This window comes from Ambystoma mexicanum, chromosome 4p (genome assembly GCF_040938575.1).
Source record: "Ambystoma mexicanum isolate Mex_15411 chromosome 4p, UKY_AmexF1_1, whole genome shotgun sequence".
In the NCBI taxonomy this organism is placed as follows: domain Eukaryota; kingdom Metazoa; phylum Chordata; class Amphibia; order Caudata; family Ambystomatidae; genus Ambystoma; species Ambystoma mexicanum.
The window spans coordinates 969740119-969761972 of record NC_090927.1 but is presented as its reverse complement, the minus strand read 5'-3'; positions in this window follow the sequence as shown (position 1 = coordinate 969761972).

Here is a 21854-nt window from a genome sequence, read left to right as displayed (position 1 = left end):
CTCGGTTACTCTGTAAACTGGGTCTAGGGTTGTATAATGCTGCTTGTAAGAGCTACTTTGGGCTACCCTGTCCAGTGCAGGGACCTATAGACACACACCTGTTATGTTATTTGATATTTGTATAGTTCCTGCCGCCATTGTTATGCCTTCTAAGCGCTGTGGTGGATGATGCACCGTTGGAAGACCCTAATCTGTACAAACATGAAAATTAAAAGAGCATTAAATTGCATGGACATTGCAATTAGACTTTGGTGACTAGTCAATTACTAGCAGAGATGACTAGTTTAATTCATTTTAAAAATCATGCAGTGCATTGTGTTTAGGCACAGAGATGACTGCTGTGTCAGTGACTATGTGACAGAGGACCCAATTTTTTGTGGGTTGCAGCGCAACAGGGGGAATGGGTACTATATATAAAGTCTATCAACCCCTTGGGTGACTGTCTACAGTTGACGGCTCTGCTATACTTTACGTGCTGAACCCGGAGGATAGCGCATCAACAAAAGCCAGGACACGTGCAGACTTGAAATCCGCCACTGCAAAAGGAAAGGACCAGAAAACAAGCCTTCTCTGCCTACACCCCAAAACTATGGATCCTCCTCCCCGTCAGCATTAGACTCACCCCCATGCTCCTACAATTCTGAAAAGAACTCAAGACTCACCTATTCAAGGCGCCTTGAAACACCATTTGTTGTATAGGCGCCTTACAAATATCCAATGAGTAAATTAATAAATAAGGAATCTCTGCCTCAACATCGAGGCCATCACATCGCCCCTGGCGCCACCTGACTTGCTAGACACCACCTACCCATCTCCTCCCCGCCACCTGGTACAACTGTACCCCTCCTCTGTGCCCTCTGTATCCCACCCCCCGCTGTATATCTTTTCTATTGTTACCTCTCAAAAGTGCTCCTTTATGTATCTGTACAGTTGTATACCTCTATAAAACGCTCAGTAATGTATCTGTATTGTTGTATACCACTGTAAAGCGCTCCGTTGCTTCTCGAAGCTTGGTCCGTGCTCAATAAATACCATAATAATAATAACAAAAAAAAAACACTTGCACACTAATCTACATTATGTGGTATGCAAATTACATGCACAATTGTCAGGTATGTGAAAGATACATTCAACACATGCCCTCTTTTCTGTGCCATCGGGTTATTGCAGTGCAAACGTATTATATTGGATAACAAACATGATGGCAGTAATACATAGCCACCCGTAGAGAAAAATACTGCCTCGTCCTCCATGACATCACCAATCTCCAAGACTCCTAGTGCTCTAGAGAAAAAATACACGTTCCCCCAACCTGTGTCCCTGATTATCCATTTCCCTTCCCAGAGGAATCCTGTGTGTCTGACCGTGGGCTAGTGGAAATTCTAGTTAAGTATTATGCTCCTTTTGAGACCCTCTAATCCCCCATGCACCAACACAAGCCTAACACTAAACCACAAGCACAGTGACAACACAAAATCAACAAGCACACTTGGCAGTCACATCCACAACACATTGCAACGCATGCCCACCCATCGGGTGGACCCTCAGGTATACTCAGTAGACTAATCAAAGTTTATTTTTATTTCTTGCATTTTCTTATACAATAAATCCAATCGGTCAACAAACATGTGATTTAATGGCAATATATCAATGGGAATGATAGAGTGTAAGTATCCTGAAACATCATTCTGAAATGTATCGTATGAAAACTATCTTGCACAAATCAAAGTGTAACATATAAATGAGGATATATGGGTGAAGCGTTCATCAGTATAAGGCATAGGGCCTCATTACGACCCTGGCGGTCTCGAATGAAGTGTGCCGGTACTGGACCGGCACCCTTCATTGCGGGAGCGCCTATTACAAGGTTCCCTTTGCAGGACCCGGAACAGAAGTCTGGTAAAACCAGACGTCCTTTCCTGGTCCAGCGAGGGGAAGAGGGAGCTAATAACAGGCCGCTTGTAATGTGCCCTTTATTACCTCTCTCCCCATTCCCATTGAGCCCTATCGGGGCTCAAATTGGAATGGGGAATGTTACCTTCATGGAGGAATTACTGGGTTCCTCCAATGTTGGAATGACCCGATAATTCCCCATTGAAGGAACCCGGTATTGGAGCCCGATATGGAGGCAGCCATGGCGCTAATAGCACCATGGCTACCTCCATACTCGTAATCAGGCCCATAGTGTTACATGTAGTAACATCAAAGATTGTGTTGTAGAGGACCTGCCTGTGAGAGCGTATGCCTTAATTGTGCACGTAAATGAGTGCCTGTTGTGATTAAAGTAAGACATATGTGTGTTCTTGCAGCTGTTCTTTGCACTAAGGTCCTGTTAAAAACAAGTACCAACAAAGATGATACTTTAGGCTTTTGTATAGTTAATAGATGGCAGTGCTTGGAATATATCTATTCCTTGATTTCTAGCTACTTCTATTATGTAGTAACATCAAGGTCTGTGTTGTTTGGGACCTTCCATTGTTATTTTTATGCAGTCCTAAGAAAGACAAATGTTTTGGCTTTTGTATAGGTATTATGTAATGTAATGTAAGTGGCCTCGTGCGCCTAGAAGGATATGATCTGCAGATATTGGATTCAGCTAAATCCTTAGGCTTCACCATTGACAGCAGCCTGTCCTTCCAGAAACACATAGTCAAGAAGGCCCAAATAGCCTGGCTCCACCCATTTGCAAAATCAAACCCTTCATCGCTCTGTAGGGCTACTGGACTGTAGTGCAGACTCTGGTGGCCTCACACATTGATGGGGAAATACCCTCCAATTAGGGCTTCCAGTCACTCACTTGGCTCCCCTAAAAGCAGTCCACCAGCAGCAGCACATCTTATTATGAGTGTGTGGAAATTCGACCGAATCACCCGCATCGTACACAAACTACATTGGCTTCCTCTCCAAGCCGGGAAGTCAAGAGTAGCACACCAACGTACCTGGTGGCTGAGCTCCACATATCTGGTGGTACATGCTCCTTGCGCAGCAAATTGACCAACTGGCTCGAATTACAACTCGTCCGCAAAGAGAGGCCTTGCAAACAATCCTTCTCTTATCACTCACTCTCCCTCTGGAACCCGATCATGGTATTGGCTCTGCATGCCCCCACAATTCTCCAGCGATGCACATCTCTCAAAATGTGGCTTTTTATCAACAACACCTGGCCAAGGACTAATTCAATGGTCGCACAGACTGCAACCCACAGTAATGTGCTACTGTTACAAGATGCCAGCCCAAACACTGTACAGTACTCCGCTGCTCTCAAGTTAGGTCCGTGCTGTAAACAAACAAATACAAAAATTAAAACATTGATGGTTGATTGGTGTGATGATCTCCCATTGGGTTCCCAGGGTTGGAACTGTTTGCTGTGAAGATCACTGTTTTTCAAGGGGAGCTGAGACCCTTCCCCAGCCCCAAATAATGCCACAGGCATAGTTTAGGGGCAACACGTCTGTCTTGGAAGCAGGACAATACAGAACAACACAGGTTCAAATCCTAGTCCAGCGCTTAGAGACTGGTCTACGGTATTAAGCGTGCTATAAAAGATCAATTAATGCATTCCTTCTATGTCCTGGAGATTCTTGTTCTTCCAAATTAGTAAGGAATATAGTGTCTTTTAATAGTTCTTTTGGAGCGCATGTTGAAGTTATGGTGCTGGGCCATGTATTTGCTCTCTCAGTCTTGTTGTAAGGTTGTTTATCTCGTTATGTTATGTCTCGTTCTCTTGGAGTGGCGATGGTGTATGAGATTATTTCTTATTTTAGCGACCGTTTTCCTGCAAACCTGCTGAAAGTATACCGTCTTATGGGTATTCCTCAGTAGTTTAGGATCCTGAGTCCTTTTGGTAACAGATTTTATTTTTTGCAGACAGTCCGGAAAAAAATATCACTGTCCTGCTGGGTTTCCTTTCTCCTCATTTGGTAGATGTGCCACTGTCTTTGACACATTTCGGTATCCATTTTGAAGTGCAAAGAAAAAGGTTCAATGCTGTTTTAGTTACGTTTTAAAATCACACAAGATGCCTGTTTTTATACCTTTTATTGGACTAACTGAAAATACTATGCAGAGATGTAACAAAGCATTAGCTTTCAAAGTCCCACAACTTCATAAAATGGTTGTTTGGTGAGGTGATCGCTCTGTGGTTTCTACATAACTCCCTTGCATGCATTATTTGCATTGAATGAGGTGCACAATATTGATGAGGTGAACAATATTGGATGATCTGTGGTTGTATGTCCCTTGTATCTGTATTATTCGGTTCTGCTGGGTTGTTGTGGCAGATCCAGCGTTGATGTGTTGGCTCATTTTGCATCTTCTGTTGTTGATGGTGTTCATTTCAGGCCTTCTTTTCTCTTGATCTAGTGCAAACGTACCCCTGGTTACAGACTGTGCAAGGTTTCTAGGCTGTTTCTTTGCAATTAGGGGAGCATCTTTGAAGATGTCTTTGAGCTCCTCATCACTTCTGAATAGTGGTTGTAGATCCTTAAGAATCCTATTAAGTTGCGTTAATGCTGGGTGGGAGGTGAAAACCAAAGTAATGTGTTCTGGGTCTCTGCTGTTTCTGTGTTGTAGCAGATTGTCTTTGTGTATTTTCAATGCACGATCGAAAACCCTGTCAATTTGTCCAGCTGGGTGACTCTTTTGCAAAAAGGATGTGTGGAGTGTGGCAACTTGGTTTTCCCCTGTCTTCCTGTTGAAACATATGCTCTGGTATTGGATGGCTTTGCTGAAGACAACAGACTGTTTTGTGAGGCTTGGATGGAAGTTTGCAGTGTGCAGGTATTTGTTCCTGTTAGTGGATTCATGTATACAGTTCTTTCTAGATTGCTGTTCCATGCAATACAGATGGCTGTATATAGGAAATGTATGTTCTTTTTGGAATGCAAATGCAATCCTGACCCTGTTTCTTAATGATGTGTTTTAGTAATTTTAGGAAAATACCAGGGCCCACTTTAACAGTGCATGTGCCAAACAATACAAGTGCATGTGAAAAGGATTTGTTTTTCTGTTGTGTACTGTTTCCAAACATATATGTTCCCTCCTTCCAGGACTTGATGGTCTTTTTAGATAAGACAGTAGTTTCCAGACCCACATTCCAGGTATACTCTTCCTCAGCCAATGAACTTTAAAATGCTTTCTTTCTTCATTTTGAAAACACACTGTGCTGTGGCTTTCTCTTTAAGAATCATTGCACCATATAATGAAGAAGTCTGTGGGACTTTGTGAACGAATGCTTAGTTGCATCTCTGCATATTAGTTTCAGTTAGTCTAATAACAGGTATCAAAACCTGCATCTTGTGTGATTTCAAAACTGGATTTAGTTGGCATTTAACTTATGTTTTTGAATTTCATGAATTAAAACTAATACCCTGTTTTGTAGACCGGACTTGAAAAGTACACAAATCAAATCACAAATCAAAATGACAAAATATTTTTCACCCATCTGTGTAGAAACATACTATGAAAAAGGTGAATGATTGTAGCTCTATTTCCTCCATAATAAATGAAAGCACAGCAAGTATCAGAATATATGTGATGTTAATTTAAAAGATGCCATCTGGGCTTTCTACTGTATTTTAAAGATTTAAACACAATGTAATAGGTCAGGAAAAGGGGGCGGGCAAAAGGGTGACATTTTTAACCAAGTCTGTATTGAACCAATCGAAAAAGGGCCTATCTGTCTCTATAATAAGGTGGGATTCCCTGCCTAACAGAAATCTAACTATGGTGCTCGTCATCAGTGAGGTTGTCCAAATCAAACTAGTCCGTCCTCCGTCCAAAAACTAACCTACGCTGACCCTTTTCACTAAGGAAAAGGGTTCAGCAACCAAAAGAAGGCCAAGGAGAATGACTCCCCTCTCCTGGAGAGGCTTACTGAATCTTAATATCTTATCTTCATATAGTTCATTGTGATATTCGCAATTAACCCCTGTAGTTTCTTACGGGAGCTCTTCAAGTCTCTGTTAAACGTTCAATGATTCTTCTGTCGCAATGTTCTCTGTCCTACCATATCAGGACCATGCTCCTTTCCCCACTGGATTTCTGTTAGTGTCTCTTTCCTCTGATTTGCTTTAATTACTTCACTACTACTGGGACGAGGGAGATGGCTGCAGTAGTAGTCTTGATTTGCTTTACTGGTTTTCCAGCTAGTGAGATGAGGGACATGACTCCCGAAGTCCCCCTGACGTTTTCCTAATTACTGAGACGAGGGAGATAACTAGCGTAGTATCCGTGACTTGTTTCAAGGCTTTCTCAATTACTGAGACGAGAGAGATGACTCCCATAGTATTCTTGACTTGCTTTAGTGATTACCCAATTACTGTGACGAGGGAGATGACTCACTCTCGTAGTATTCTTGACTTGCTTTAGTGTTTTCCCATTTACTGAGATGAGGGAGATGACTCCCATAGTGTCCCTGACTTTGGTTATGGGCTTCCTTATGGCCCGCTCGCCTACTGGGTCTCCTGCCATTTCCTTTACCATTTCCTTGATGGGTTGGCATCCCTGGTTCTTACCGCGGTCATGGGTTTCATCTGTGCTGGTAAACTCTCTGAGCGTTTCTCTCTTTAGTCTTCTGTGCTTCTCAACGGCTCTGCAGAGCCCTCTGCTCAGCGATCTCAGCGTCGTTTGAAGACTGCATGGTCCACCTCCTCCAGGTCATGCCACCACATGGATCTTCCAGACATTCACACAAGTCCGCTCACTGCCAACTCCTGGACTGCTTTTCCTTCTGCTTTGCCAATTTCTCTCAACCGAGAACCAGCCTGTTCCCACGGGTTTCTTTCTCCCAGGTTTGAAATTCCCTGGCTACACCTGCTCAACATCGGCTTCTCTCTTCTGCAAGTCCTTCTTCAATGTTTATACGATCTTGTTTGGTCCTCCCCAGCGGAGGATCATTGTCCTTCCTTAGTCTACATGAAGTATTCTTCTTTACTCCATGGTTCCAAATCTTTCCAGTGATGTATGTTTTAAACGGAGGAGGGATTGGTATTACTTCTTCATTCTTCTTCCAAGTATGAGTGGATGCCAACCTCTTGGCACTCTTCATGTTTCCTTCACTCTTCCCCTTCTCTTGTATGTTTATATATATATATATATATATATATATATATATATACATATATATATATATATATATATCTTTGTATTTTTTTTGTACATTAAACCTTACAGACATTCCCTTTTCTTCATCCGCCATGTCAACCTTAGAGCAATTTTCCATCGTTATATATGAATCACAACCTCTTATTGAACAGTCCAAAAATTACATAGATCCACTCTCCTCCTCCCATTTACCCCAAATTTTTATAACATTTGTCGAGCAACCATGTGCCGGATATATTCGGCATTCCACAACTACACACATGTCTACGTTGGCACTTCATTGTGCCAGTAGTGGGCATTCAGGTGAACGCCAGTATTGAGCTATATTGCGTCTAATTAGTCCTATCGCAGTTTACAAGAACAGATTTTTTTCCAGCGGTTAGTAATGCCCTCATCACGAATATCCAACAACAGGAATATAGGGTCCATCGGCACCTCTCTCCCGAGAATGTCAGTTAGTTTATCAGAGCATTGTTGCCAAAAACACTGAACACAGGGACAGCCCCACAGAATATGTATAAACGTGCCTTCAGCTTCCAGGCACCGCAGACAGTTCAAAGTGGTAGCCCGGTTCCCCCTGTACAGTGAGACCCTGGGATAATATACCCTGTGTAAGATCTTGAGTTGGATAAGGCAGAGTCTGGAAATAATTGCAATCTCACATTGACAAATCAGTGCCACAAATCAGTCCTCTGGTTCAGTATTACCCACGTCTGCCTCCCATTTAATTTAAGATTGGTGAATTCCAGGGTAGCAAAGGCCATTATAACTCTCAATAACTGTATAGGGTGGATGTGATTTTGCTTGGTATACGTTCCACCTGAACATTGCGTTACAGAAGAGTGCATTGTGGCATATCTGAGAGTGCGGGGAGATGCCTGTGCAGCGCTTGGGTGATTTGCATGTAGTGGTAGCTCTCCGTTTCCGGGAGTCGAAAATTATGTTTCAGGGTTTCGAAAGGAGTCATTTTACCCTCAGCCAAGATATCCCCCATCACCGTAATTTGAGCTTCGACCTAACCCGGCCACATTCGCAGTGTGTTTACTTCGGCAAGATTACTGTTGTTCCACAGGGGTTGCATCAGGGTTATCTTGTTATCCCACCCAATATACTTGTGTGCACTTTTCCAAACCATAGTTAAGAGTGCCGCCATTGTCTGTGGGGGAGAATTAGGGAGGGGTTGGTAAAGATTCATATGCCGTGACGTGTTCTGCAGCCCCAAAATCCCGGCTCTAATGTGTGGTAGTTTCTGGTCACCACGGAATATATCATTGACCACTGTCATTTGGCTCGCCCTATAGTATGCTTGAAGGTGTGGTACACCTATGCCACTTTCCCAAACTGACCTTTGTAATGTGCTGAGTGCGCTACGTGGGTGTACCCCGCCGCAGATTAGTTTCCTGAGAAGCCCATCTATCCAGTGAAACTCAGAGTCAGGGCTTCACAGCGGACCGTTCTGCCAGATATACAAAAAACATGGTAGTGTCAGCATCTTGAACAAAGCCGGTCTGCCTAGCAGTATCACGGGGAGTAGCATCATTAGAGAACCGGTCCGTGATCGGGTGCACATTACGGGCTATATAATCTGAGAGATCCCTCGAGATTCAAATCCACAAATAATGGAAGCAGTCAAGCTCAATAAAATATGAACAGTCTGGTGGGATCGCATGCCCCCCCTTTATCCGGAAAAAGGATCGATTTCCCCCAATTGACTCGCAGCCTGCTAAACACACAATAGCGCTCAAACATCTGTGTAACAATCGGACAAGAGTGGGCCGGGTCGCTTAGATATATCAGATCGTCAGCATATAGAGAAAGCTTGTCATCACCACCGTCTGGCCATCGGAAACCCCTCCACGTGCTAGTCTGGAGAAGCCACAGGGCTAGGGGTTCAATAGCGAGTGTGAAGAGTAGGGTCGATAGGGGGCACCCCTGTGCGTCTCCCTGCCCAGAAAGAAGATCCTAGATGGCCAACCGTTGATCCTAACCTCTGCTTGTGGGGTCTCATATAGTAGTCGAACCCACCCCAGAAAAGTCTCACCAAATCCCATACCGCGCATTATTTTCCAAAGGCTTTCCCATACCACTGAAGCAGGTCCAAAAGCAGGTGGAGACGTTGATTATTAATGTGTGTCAATGTATGTGGCATGAAGCCACACTGATCAGGGTCAACTAGGGAAGGAATCAACGCCTGCAATCTGGTCGCGAGAGCCTTAGCAAGAATCTTGGCTTCCCCGTTAATCAATGAGATCAGCCTGTATGAACTACATAGTTCAGGGGATTCTCCGGTTTGGGTATAACCACAATACTGGCCTTGCACAGGTCCTGGGGGAGGACACCCCAGTCCCTACAGTGTAGGAACATCTTATGGAGGGGGGCTGCCATTTTCTCGCCACCCAGTTTCTTCCAGGTCTCTAACGTGAAACCGTTGGACCCAGCGTTTTTCTGCACTGCATCTGGGCGATGGCCTCTGTGATCTCAGTTTCAGTAAAATCAGTGTCCAGCTGGGCACGCTGAGTTTCAGACTGACAGGGAATCACAACCTCTTCTAGTATGGATAGATTCACAGGGTTAGTTGGGCCTTGATAAAGGATGGCATAATATTGCGCAAAGGATTCTGCCATTTCGGGATCTTGTTGGGACGTTTTGTATAGTTTTGATTTCTTTAACATGACGATGCCCCTTGTCCCGTCTTTACAGCTAGCCAAACATCTTACCTGCTTTATCACCTTGCTCATACATACGTGCACGTTCTTCCCAGTGTGCATGTCTAGCATTATCCTGCGCAGTATTTTGAAGGGACTCTCTGGCCTTCGAGAGGGATTGATGTGCATCAGGTGTGCAGTCTAGTATATATTTGGTTTCCCACTCATGAGCCTCCTTTTCCGCCTATACCAATTTATGTAGCTGATCTTTCTTTTTGGCGGATATCCAGGAGATCTTTTCTCCTCGGAGTACCATTTTGTAAGCTTCCCAGATTATCTCTCGGTCGAACTATTCGGTGGTTGTTTTTTGGATATGGTCCACAAATTCTGGAAAGCCAAGAAAGTAGCTGTTAAGCCTCCTTGTCTTGGGGGAGCTGGTCTATTTATACAATCGCTATCGCAAGGGGAGAGTGATGGGAGATGCCTCGGGGTAATACTGTTGCGGCAGTCACCCTATACGTGTCCGGAATCAGGATAAAGACGTAGTTAAGTCTAGATGGGGAGGCATGGGCCCCAGAGTGAAATTAGTAGTTACGGTCCTGTGGATGAAGTTCCCTCCACACATCACACAAGCCCAGAGCGGAAGCAAATGTCTCTAGTTTCGTGAGTGTATGGGGTTCCGTCCACGGATGTGAGTGCGGTCAAGTGTAGTGTCCATAGCATTGTTAAAGTCACCACCAAGGATCCATAGATCAGGTCGGTATTTCACGATCAGAGCCACAACTTCCTCCATGAGATCTCCCGCGGCCATTGCGGGGCGTATGTGGCCAAAATGCCTAATGTTTCTCCCCATAGTGTGCCCTGTATCGCTACAAACCTGCCCCAAGGATCTTGATCCACTAAGGTCAATTCAAATGGGAGGCCTTTATGCAGTAGTATCTATACCCCATAGGAACCATAGGAAAAACCCACGCATATTGCGGTGCGATAGTTCGTTCTGTGTAAGAGGGTACATGTTGTGCCAGCTAAGTGTGTCTCAGTGAGAAGGGCTATGTCGGAGGAGTGTCTATTAAGAAACTGGTTGACCAAGCATAGTTTAATCCCTGATCCCAACCCATTAACATTTCAGGTCAGTAGCTTAAGAGATTTAGTGGCCTTGCCAGTCACAATCATATTTTGGGTGTGTGCCATGGGTGACGCTGGGTGTCCCTCAACGTGTAAGCCTCATTTTTTGCAGACATGACGTGATTCTGGCAAGTGTATGCATGGTAATTCCCACCTAAGCATGCTGTAAACCTGAACGTTGAACCAGAACAAAAACAAAAAGCACCCTCTCCCTCCACCCCATACTCCATCCCAACTCGAAACATCTGTCGCCTGAACAGGTACTGGCGGTCAAAGAAACTCGCTGTTAGCAACAACCAAAAGGCATACCATGCCCAGAAATCAACAAACAAGTAAACAGACATTCACGGGGGAAGGGGGGTGTGCTGGAATAATGACGGTTATCAAGTTCCGTCTGTTTCTTAGCAAAACAGAACAGATCTCAGGGGTCTGCCGGCCCATCTAGCAGTCGCTACCGCCTATAGTTTCAGTGCCACCCTTTCTGCAGTGTTTATTCCATTCAGATGTTATCTGCCAGCGCAGCCAGGTCAGGCTCTTGCCCCTCAGGAGGGGATCGCTCTGGGTGGGAGCCATTTTTATTCTTTGCTTTATTCCTGTCTGGTGTCCAGTCGCCATCCAAGTGCAGTTCAGCCCACCTCCAGGCCTCTCGAGGGACAGTGAAGTGTACCGTGGTACCTTTATGGTATATCTTCAGTTGTGCTGGGAATAACAGGCCATATTTGACGTTCATGGAGAACAGTCGCCAATTAAGCTGGTCAAAGGCTTGTCTGGCGCATTGTACTTCCCTAGTGTAGTCCGGGAAAAAAGCAATTCGGGCTCTATTATAAGTGATAGCGCCTTTGGCCTGAGCCATTTGCAGTAACGCATTGCGGTCTCTATAGTTCAGCAGCTTGGCAGTTAATGTGCACGTCGGCGCAACCGCGGTGTGCCGTCCCAATAGCATGCGATGAGCTTTTTCAATAGAAAAAAAATGTGAAAATGTCTTTGGTGCAAATATGTCAACCAACCATTGTTCAAGAAAGAGTTTCATATTTGGTCCTTCAGATTTTTCGGGCAGTCCCAGGATGCGTGTGTTATTGCGTCACAATCTTCCTTCCCCTTCATCTATTCGATCTTCCATAGTTTTCATATGTGCCAGTACCCCTGACATCTGCTGTTCCGTTGTGTGGAGCCCATCTTCTGTCCCCGAAATGCGGTGCTCTGCTTTTCCCGGGATGACAATTTTTGTAGGTCATGACGCAGAAGGGACATATCCATGCTGATGCCGTCCATATTTCTTTCCATAGAGGCCTGAGAGCCCACAATGGCAGCCATCACATCCCTAAGGGAGAGGTGTTCCTCGGGTATTGTGGCACCACTCTGCGATGCCCGATCATCGGAAGGATCATTGGTGGGGGGGATTGTGGCCATAGTTGCGTATTGTTCCATCTTGCTCTGTGTGCAAGTTTTCTTTTGTTTATCCTTGCCCATGATAAACGTGGTCTCCAAGTAATGTATGGATGAGCTGTACGTGATGCCTGTATAGTCGTTTCAGGGGACACAGGGATGTTTGTCGCTAAGCATAGACTGTGCATGTGTATCCGGGTGACAGCGTCCCCAGCTGGGGCACCTAGAGATGAGATTCCTATTGTATGCGCTCATCAAAGGTCCGGGGAGGGAGAGACCACACCAATGCGCAGTGTTTGGGACCGAGCCCATCTGCGGTTGTGTGCTGTCGCTATCCACATTGTACGAGCAAGCGGGCAGCTTGGCCAATGCGTGATGTGGAGCTCCAGTTTAACCTGGCAGCTGCGTTTGCAGCGAAGCAGGATCCATGTGCCGACTTCTAGTTGGGTCCCAATGCTTCCCCAGTAGGTTGCCGCAGCTCGGCTAACTTTGTCTTCCTTTAGTTTGTAGTTGGTTCCACTAGGGGGGCATCAGATGCTGTGCCCCTCATCTCGCTTGACACTGTCATCGTAAATGTCTTGGATATCCTTTGCCCATGCCCAGCTCAGTGATCTGCTATGGTCCCCGGCGAGGGCTGTTTTCAGTATCTCAGTGCAGCTACTATTACCGCGAGATTATTCCCAGCCACCGATCCCAGACCCACCATGGTCACACTACAGGCTCAGCCCCACCTCATGTCTCCGTCTGGGAGTGGGTGCTGTATGCTGTCTAGGTCCACTACAGTCTAGGTCCACCACTGGCCAGCTCTCGCCTCCAGTCGGCGCCAATGGCCCAGATAGTCGATGTAGTCCGGCACCCCACAGTGGTGCTTCTGGTACAGTTCCCAGCCAGGGCAGGCAAATTTTGTGTCTCCTTCCCCTCCGGGAACCTTCTTTTACGTGACTTTCTCCGGTATCAGCGTGCGGAGCAGTTTGTCACTCATCCCGCTTCGATTCACGCAGTGGGGTCGTGTCTGCCTTGTCTCGTCCACGATTTCTTTATCGCCTCGGGGCACCCCAGCGCAGTGTGTGCAGACTCCAGCGGTCCTAGTAAGCGGGCTGTATCCCTGCTCCAGCAGTGCATTCAGTCATTTTCTTCGTTCCCTCCCAGGCCACCGGCTTCTTCTCACAGTCCCACAGAGTTAGTTAGTTAATTAGTGCGTTGCTGGCGGGCTGCTCTCCGGGGGCCGCTGTCAGGGCTGCTTCCAACGTCCCAGTCCGGGTAAAATGGCGGCTGTAGTTTCGCGTCGCAGAGTCTCACCCCTGGAGAGCACTATTTCTCTGTTCTCCCACTCCGTTTCGAGCCGGGAGATGAATAGCACGTAGCTAGTGGCTTCATCTTTCGGATGATTGAGGTAGCATGAGGTTCGGGTATAGATATCAGCAGGATATTATACAGGATATGAGTGGACCAGCGGAGCACCAAGCTCTCATGTCCGGATCGCTTAGGTGCTCAACAGCACCCCAGTGGTTGTATATTTTAATGGAGTTAGGGAAGAGGTTTTACAGTAGCAAACAGTGGTCTGTTCAGGTTGGAGTTCATGAGGCAGTGATGACCCCAGGGTCTCAAGATAGAGGGTTCGGGAGTTCCCTCACTGAACAGGAATGAATCCCAATCCCCAAGAGGGGAGTCTCTCCCTGTAAGGTCCCGCTTACCGCCACCTCTAGGGGGAATATTGCATAGCGGCTTCACCTACGTACCCTCACAAGGAAAGGCTCCCCTCTGTGGAAAAGTGATGACATCCTGTGAATCGTCACAGCACCCAGTGAAAGCACATTTGGCAAAGATTAATCTGCATGCATTAATTGTTTGAGGCAGACTTGCATATTGTTATGAATGATACAAAGAGAAAACCTTGAAGTTGTGAGAAAAAAAAGTGTTTTTTGTGTTATTTAAGATCCTTAAGATAGGTTTGCTTGAGGCTTGCCACATTTGGTCGACTCTCCCATCTTTCGGATGAAATGATCTACATGAACGAAATAGCAGGAATGCCTCAGTAGTGCACTGAACAATCTCATATTGTGCTATTTATTTATATAAGTGTGTACTGACTTCTTTGTATTAGGCAACAAGGTGGGGCACGCCCATGTTTATAAGTATGTCCACTTAGTGCAGTAATGAGTAATCCAGTTAATCCAAGGACAGTAGCAGCTATGACGGTGAGGTGGCCATCAGGCACAATAAGGATAGCATAATGTAACATTTTCAGGGAACACACCGCTTTCCAAGAGGGCGGAAGGTGGAGATATGCAGAGTTGCCGCATATCCAGAAGGTGTCCATGAGTGCTGCAGTGCTGCTAGTCAAGTCTGGAATGTACAATGGGCCTCATTTCGAGTTTGGCTGCTGAGCTTGTAACACTGTTTCCGCCGCCTGATATGCCAGTTCCACCGGGACATTACAAGTCCCGGCGGCTCGGGATAGCAGGTGGGAGAAAATGTAAGTCCCCATTCCCATGTAGTCCCATAGGAATGGAGACACGGAAGCACTGGCACCGTTGCTAACAGTGCCGGTACCTCCGTGACAAGTCTGCCTACCGGATATTTGTACCCGGCAGGTCAGACCTGCTCGGCGCAATGGCCCCTGCAGGCAGACTTGTAGTGTGGCGGTTACGGAAAGGGTGCCGGAACGTTGCTATCAGCACCTTTATTTCCGGACCGCCACACTTGTAATGAGGCCCAGTGTCTTCGTACAGTGTTCATGGATGCCAACAGGCACGCTGCCATTGCCTCTGAAACACAAGGAAAAGCTTGTAAGTTTCTGTACTTTAGCAGGGGTTTACAACCATCTTTATCCACATCAGCTTTGATAAATATCTACTCCAGACATCATAACAGGTTTTGTTTACATGTGCCACAACTTCTTCTGAGAACCTGATCAGTCCTCCTGCTCTGCAGCTCACCAGCCCCTCCTCCCATCTGTTGTTAGAGAACACAGCACCTTCCAACTGTAGTTGCAGTCTGGTTTGACACCACACTTGCTCCCTTTTTTCAGAACAATCACTGGTGTCTGCTTCTAACGTGGTTGCTTGGACCTTGCTGCCTTGGAACAACCCTTGTGTCCTACATAGTGCTAGGTGCAGTAAACATTTTCCTGTCAGAGGTGGCCTTTCTTTTTGAATAAACAATCTGGGAGTGTGTGTAGCATCAGGGAACATATGTAGAAAGAATCCTTAAAATTCGCTCTTCCCGCCTCCAGCATATGATTATACCAAAGGTTATCCATGTCGAGGTGATGCACATTTTCAACAGTGGCTAAGAGAGACAAAGCAGTCCTCTTGAATGTCTGGTGCAATTGCTTGGAAATATGTGTATGATAGTGCAATTGCTCGAAGGCAACTGCAAGCAATTCCTGAGGTTTTGCTACTTTACCTGTAATATTTTGTCTCCAAATTAGGTATGTCGGTGAACAGGAACTTCCTCTTATGACCCACAAATCCTTCTCCTGTGGTGGAGCTTGTCCCTGTAGTTCAATAATCTGTGCCAGGGGGATTGCATTGTACGAAACTACCAGCTGTACCTGCTGAACTGCCATGTCAGGGGACATTACATTTGGTACTTCTAGGTACCCTGTTTCCTTTGCTGCTTTGTCTGCTGCATCATTACCATAAGAAATTGGGTCTGCATTATTTGTGAGTGCTGCTCATTTTACCACAGCCACCACTGAGGGTTGTGCTAATGAGTAAATCAATCTAGCTAATAATGCTGCTTCTTGCACAGGGGCTCCATCTGATTTTTTTTGGACCCTCTCTTGAGCCATCTGCACAATCCCAAATGCACTGTGGAAATGACTTATACTGAGTAAGAATAAATGGCAACTAAGGTACTTTGTGACATTTCTAATGCTTCTATAAGTGCTATGAATTCTTCTGTCTGTGCGTTATAATGTGCAGGCGATCTCTTTTTTATCATGGCCTCATACTCCCCATCAACAAGGCTAGCTACTGCTGCACCAGTATGTCTTTGCCCTGTCCCCTCATCGTTCGTTGATGACCCATCAGTGAGAGCACTTCCCCCTCCTCAAGTGTGTCCTTCCTGACCTGGGTAGTGACATCTTCAGGTCCTTCATATGTTATGCAATCATGTTCTACCTCACCTGGCTGTGGAGGTACCACAATGGAGGTGGCTGGGTTCACTGTGCGGCACCTGACAATGTGAATCGATGAGTTGGATAATATGACATTTTAGCCAGGCGTTCTCTGTCTGGTGAGGGTTGATTTACCTCTTTCTAAAATAGTAAACACTGGGCCTCATTACGAGTTATGCCGGTAAGGGAAAAATGATGCCGGTAAGGGAAAAATGATGCCGGTATGTAAATACCGGCATCATTTAACGTTCCATAGCATTCTGACCCACAAACCTGGTATTAACGGCACTGTTATTTACGGTGCCGCTAATAGCGGCACAGGCACGTACACGCGCCTCCTCAGGTAGTAAATACCGGCATGCCGGTAATAGGGGGCAATCACAACCCACGCAAACATGCAAATACCGGCATCGCGAACACGGTAATAACGGGCTGCATGATGCCGGAAAAACAGGCATCGCGGACCACCCGCAAACAGCAACCAAGATACAAGGCAGCTGCCACAGGTGCACACAATCCCCACAGGTGGAGTCAAAGAAGGCTGTGCCAGTATGAACTGAGCACACCCACACACCGCAACCCCCCCCCGGCGTAGCCAATGCAGAGTTGGCCATCACAAAAGGCGCACAATGAAACACCACACCCCTTCCCACACCAAAATGCCACCACTAGCACCATCAAACATGGTTTAGGAGGACCCGCCCATAGTGATACAACCACAGCAGCAACAACAGGCAGCACAGAGGAGACGCAGGAGGAGAAGGAGGGCGAGACATGGCCAGCAATCACCACCAGCGCAGCCACCAGTGCCACGTAGGCAGTCACCAATCCCTTGCACCAGACCCAGCCCATGTAAACCAACCCCTGAGCAGACGCACACCCTGGACCGGTTGGACCGTGACACCATCACCACCATAGTGGACATGACACAGATGACATTGCCAGCCACATCGAGATACGCACTGCCATCCCCCCACCAATAAAGGTGGTTACTGTGCAACACTTCGTGGCCCCAGGCACCTACCAACACACAGTGGACCAGCAGCATGGCATTTCACAACCACTACTCTCACGCATGCTGGACCACGTGCCTGGCAGCCTGGTGAGTTGCACAACTGTCCCATGGCTGTGCTGTGGGGACCTGATCAGTGCAGATGCAGAAGGGGGGGGCTACTGCACCTGGGTGGCAATGGGGGGAATAGTGCACCTGGGTGGCAGTAGCCAGTGAGTGGAGAGAGCATGCCAAGCCAAACACTCCAGACCTGAACTAGCCAAACCGAACCCGACACATCACTGGGCCACAAATGCCAAACTATGCATATGGATGACGACAAGTAAGAGCCACAACCAGGCCACCATGGCAATGTCAAGCAATGCAGGACTGAACAGGATGGTAACCCTGGCAATGTGGCCAGTGTGAGCATGCATAATTGTGAGCATGCATAGAATACACATCATGAATTGGAGGCCAAACATTGACGCACTAACACAGCACATCTGCCTCAGCATGCATGTTTACACCCTGCATCATCTATCAAACCACATCCAGTGTCCCACACCTCATTACAGTATCCATAGCATCTATGTGACTTTTGCGTATACGTACAGGGACATGTGCATGCCCACAGCAAATAGCTGCCGCCATGACTGAGTGCCCTGAAAGTTGGCAAGTCAGAGTGACACACACCTATTCCAATCTGCCTGCAGGTGATGGAGGATATACCTTCAGGCCGTGGCTACTTACCCCAATGCGTAACCGCTGAACTGGCATGGATAGGAGTACAATCGCGTGCACACTCATACCCGTGTTCTGCCTGAGCATACCTTTGGCCTGTGAAAGCGCGGTTACGATGCCAATGCAGTTCTGGTGGTGCACTCCTATATAGGCCTGAGGGGGTGGCAAATATCACCATGGCCTGTGTCATGCTGCACAACATGTGCGTCCGGAGGAATGTACCACTGCCAACTGACATAGACATGCATGGGTCGGGTGACCATGAAGGGGATAGAGACGGAGGCGAAGGAGCCCCCCTGCCAGTACATGATGCACGGGATGGCCATGCTGTACGCCAAGCACTAATCCACGTGTACATCTGAAACGCACGGACCATGAAAGGAATGTTCCAGTGACCCACTGGCTGCATGTGGGCATGCACACTTGTATACTTAGCAGTTCACAACCGTACGCTATCACACATTGAATGTACATGCACAAAATTAAGAATGTCCAGCCATTGAATTGCTTGCAAACAACGGGGGTATTATTCACATACACGTGATAATATTAACATTCCCCTCCAAACACCCCAGTGAACCCCCCCTCCCACTCCACAAACCCTCCAAACACCCCAGTGAAATCCCTCTCCCTCCACACAGATGCTAAGTGTCCCCATGTGTGCATCGGACAGTGCTCCCTTCCACAATGTGTCCTGCCACAATGTCATTGTCCGTGCATTCATTTCTTTTGCATCTTGGTGTTGGGTGGTGCCATGGCCGGCCGTCGTGCGCTCCTCCTCATGTGACGCACCGGACTGGATTGGGCCGAGGTGGCAGGGGTAGTTGTGGCGGAAGTGTCAATTCTCAATGGACTGCCTGTGTCAAGGTGTGGCCGCTGCATTGGAGCGTTACCTGCACGGATGCCCTCCGTGAGTGTCCCCGTGCACTCCTGGAAGGCACGCGTGGATGCCTCCACTGCTGCAGTATTGGCTGCTATTGCCCTCACGATGGCACTCATGGCCTCTCTGCTTGCTTCTACCTGCTGCTGCATGATCTGGAGCATGGACTCCTGCCGGGCCTCAACCTTTGTCAGGCAGGTCTCGAATGATGCGACGTCCACAGGTCTGCAGGTTGCTGGCAGGGTGGAGGAGGGCAGAGTGGAGGAGGGCAGAGTGGAGGAGGGCAGAGTGGAGGAGGGCAGAGTCGTGCCTTGCAGGGTGGTGGTAGACAGCTGCGCGGAGCCATCCTCCGGGGCACTGTCCTCGAACAGCGCAGTGTCTGATTCAGGCACGGATTGTCGAGGCACTCAGACTCTGCTAGAGGTTGGGGGCTGGCAATTGGGCTTGGGGTGGGTGTGCCAGGCATCATGTCTGATTCCTCTTCCACCTCTGTGGACACAACGTCCTTGGTGGCTTGCGGCAGGGCTACCACTGTTGTGGTTTTTGGTTGTTGGTCAGTGGGTGCAGGTGTTCCCTGCAGGGTTGGTGCCTTGCGTGGCATGCTGGCTTTGGCAGATGACTTCTCCTTGGACAGTTGTGTTGGGGTGTCCCTGGACCCCTTTTGTGCACTGGACGTGCTCGCACCCCTGTCCACTGGTCTACCTTCATCGTCAGTGCCTGGGGGATAGAAGAGATGCGGGTCATCAGTGATGTGGTCAATTGGCGGCTGTGATGTATTGTGGTGGGATGTGTCCATGCATTCAGCCATCATTTCATTTCTGGTTTGTTGCTTTGGGTATACTGAGGGGGTATGTGGGGGATCAATGCATGCTGGTGGTGTAGCATTAGTTTGGTCTCTGTGTGGTGGGTGCATGGGCATGGTTGGGTCATGTGGCACCGCTGTTGGGATTGGGGTCGTCACTCTGCATCCATGTGGTGCGGGAAGTGACGATGATTGATCTATGGGTATGTTGATGCATCGCCTTGCCCACTCTAACTTCCCCATCAGTTGGGCCACATCATGTGTCGTGATACGTGGTTGTGATGGTACACTCACCTTCCTCTGTGGTGATTGCCGCCCCGACCTCCTGATCTCCGATCCCCTCAATGCTTTCGGTGTTGATGAAGCGACTTGCCGTCTCCTCCCATGGCATCAATTGGACTTGGGAGTGTGGCCCACCGCCTGTCGCCCTTGCGGCTCTCCGATTTTCGGACAGGGTCCTCCGGACACGGAGGCGGAGGTCGTCCCACCGCTTCCGGCAGTCGCGCACACTCCTTGGGGCGCACCCCACTGCTGTCACCCTCTGCGCTAACTCGAGCCAGACCTCTTTTTTGTGGGTTTGGGCCGCATGCTTGAAGTCTGTGCAGCGTATTACGTCCGCATGCTCTTCCAGTGTGTTGGCGAGCATGGTGAGCTCAGCGTCCGAGAACCGCTGCTTCCTCTTCCTCTGGGTGGATTTCCTGCTGGCCTTGGACATGGTGATGCTCTCCTGACACACGACGACACGGGAGGAGTGTTGGTTGTGGAGGATTGCAATGGATTGTGTTTTTAAAGATGGCCGCCGGCCCATTTCCCGTTCCTGTGCGATGACGTAATTTCCGGGTCCATTTTTTGCGAACACGGTAATACCACGCCGGTATTACCGTGCCGGTATTTACGGGTTAGTGTGAGGCGGTAGCGCAATGGGCGGGCCCCGCGATGCCGGTATAGGGGGCTTGGAGGCCCTTTACCGGCATGGCGGTATTGCCACTACCGGCATGGGGGAACGCGAGTGCTCACGCACTCGTAGTCACCCGCTATTGGCGGGTTCATACGTGCACGGACCGGCTCATTCCGGCATGCCGGTAATGAACACGGTTCTACCGGCAAACTTCTAAATAGGCCCACTGTGTTTTCCACATATAATGTCATTGGCAATCCCATTGTGATTGTTGTTGATTTTTGCATTAGAAAAGTTGGAATATGCTTGCAGTAAGTGAACGCTGTGAGATATTGGCACTCTGAGAATCATGGTAGGATTTGTTAGTACTGGGAATTCTGCCACTACAATATTATTCAAAGGCCGGAGTTCCTGTATTATTCTCCAACCTGGACCCTTCACATTTTTCACAGGGTATATGGCCGTGTTGCATGGGCATTACTGTATCATGCCTTTTTGTAATAGTGCTAAAAAGTTTTATAAATCCATTCATCAGCTTCTCGTGACAGGGGATACTGTCATACCCTGTGTTACACTGCACCTTACTTCAGCTTGATACGAATGGATCCTATGCTCTTCAATAATCCTATGTCATGGGGGTTACTGGTATATAGGTTACTGGTTACCTTCTCCATATCCTTCTGTAATTGTTATTGCAATGTTGTGGCAATAAGCATAATGTGAGGTACCTCTCTGTGTGGAATTAGTTATTTGACAGGGTATGCACAAATCAAAAATCATTTCTCCTGGGTCTGCATTCATCACCTTCCTCATCTGTAACTAACATAATTACTTTGTCATTCTCATGATCACTGCTTCCAAATCTAACGTAATGATTGTATCTGGGGCATTTTCTTTGGAGACTGCTGGCCTGAACAGAAACTCTGCAGGTACACGCAGTGTCCTATCTTTTATTCCTGGTATCCATCTTAACAAAACTGTCACCCCATAAAGAAACACATCTAGATATAAGGGCACTCTGCTTGTGGCACTGTCACTGTGAAGCACTCGTGTTATGCGGCAGCTCAGCATTGGTATATGCCTGGTGTTGAGCACACTATGCATTTCTCGGTAAAAGTAATGGTCATATTTAATTTGCTTAGGAGGTCCCTGCCCA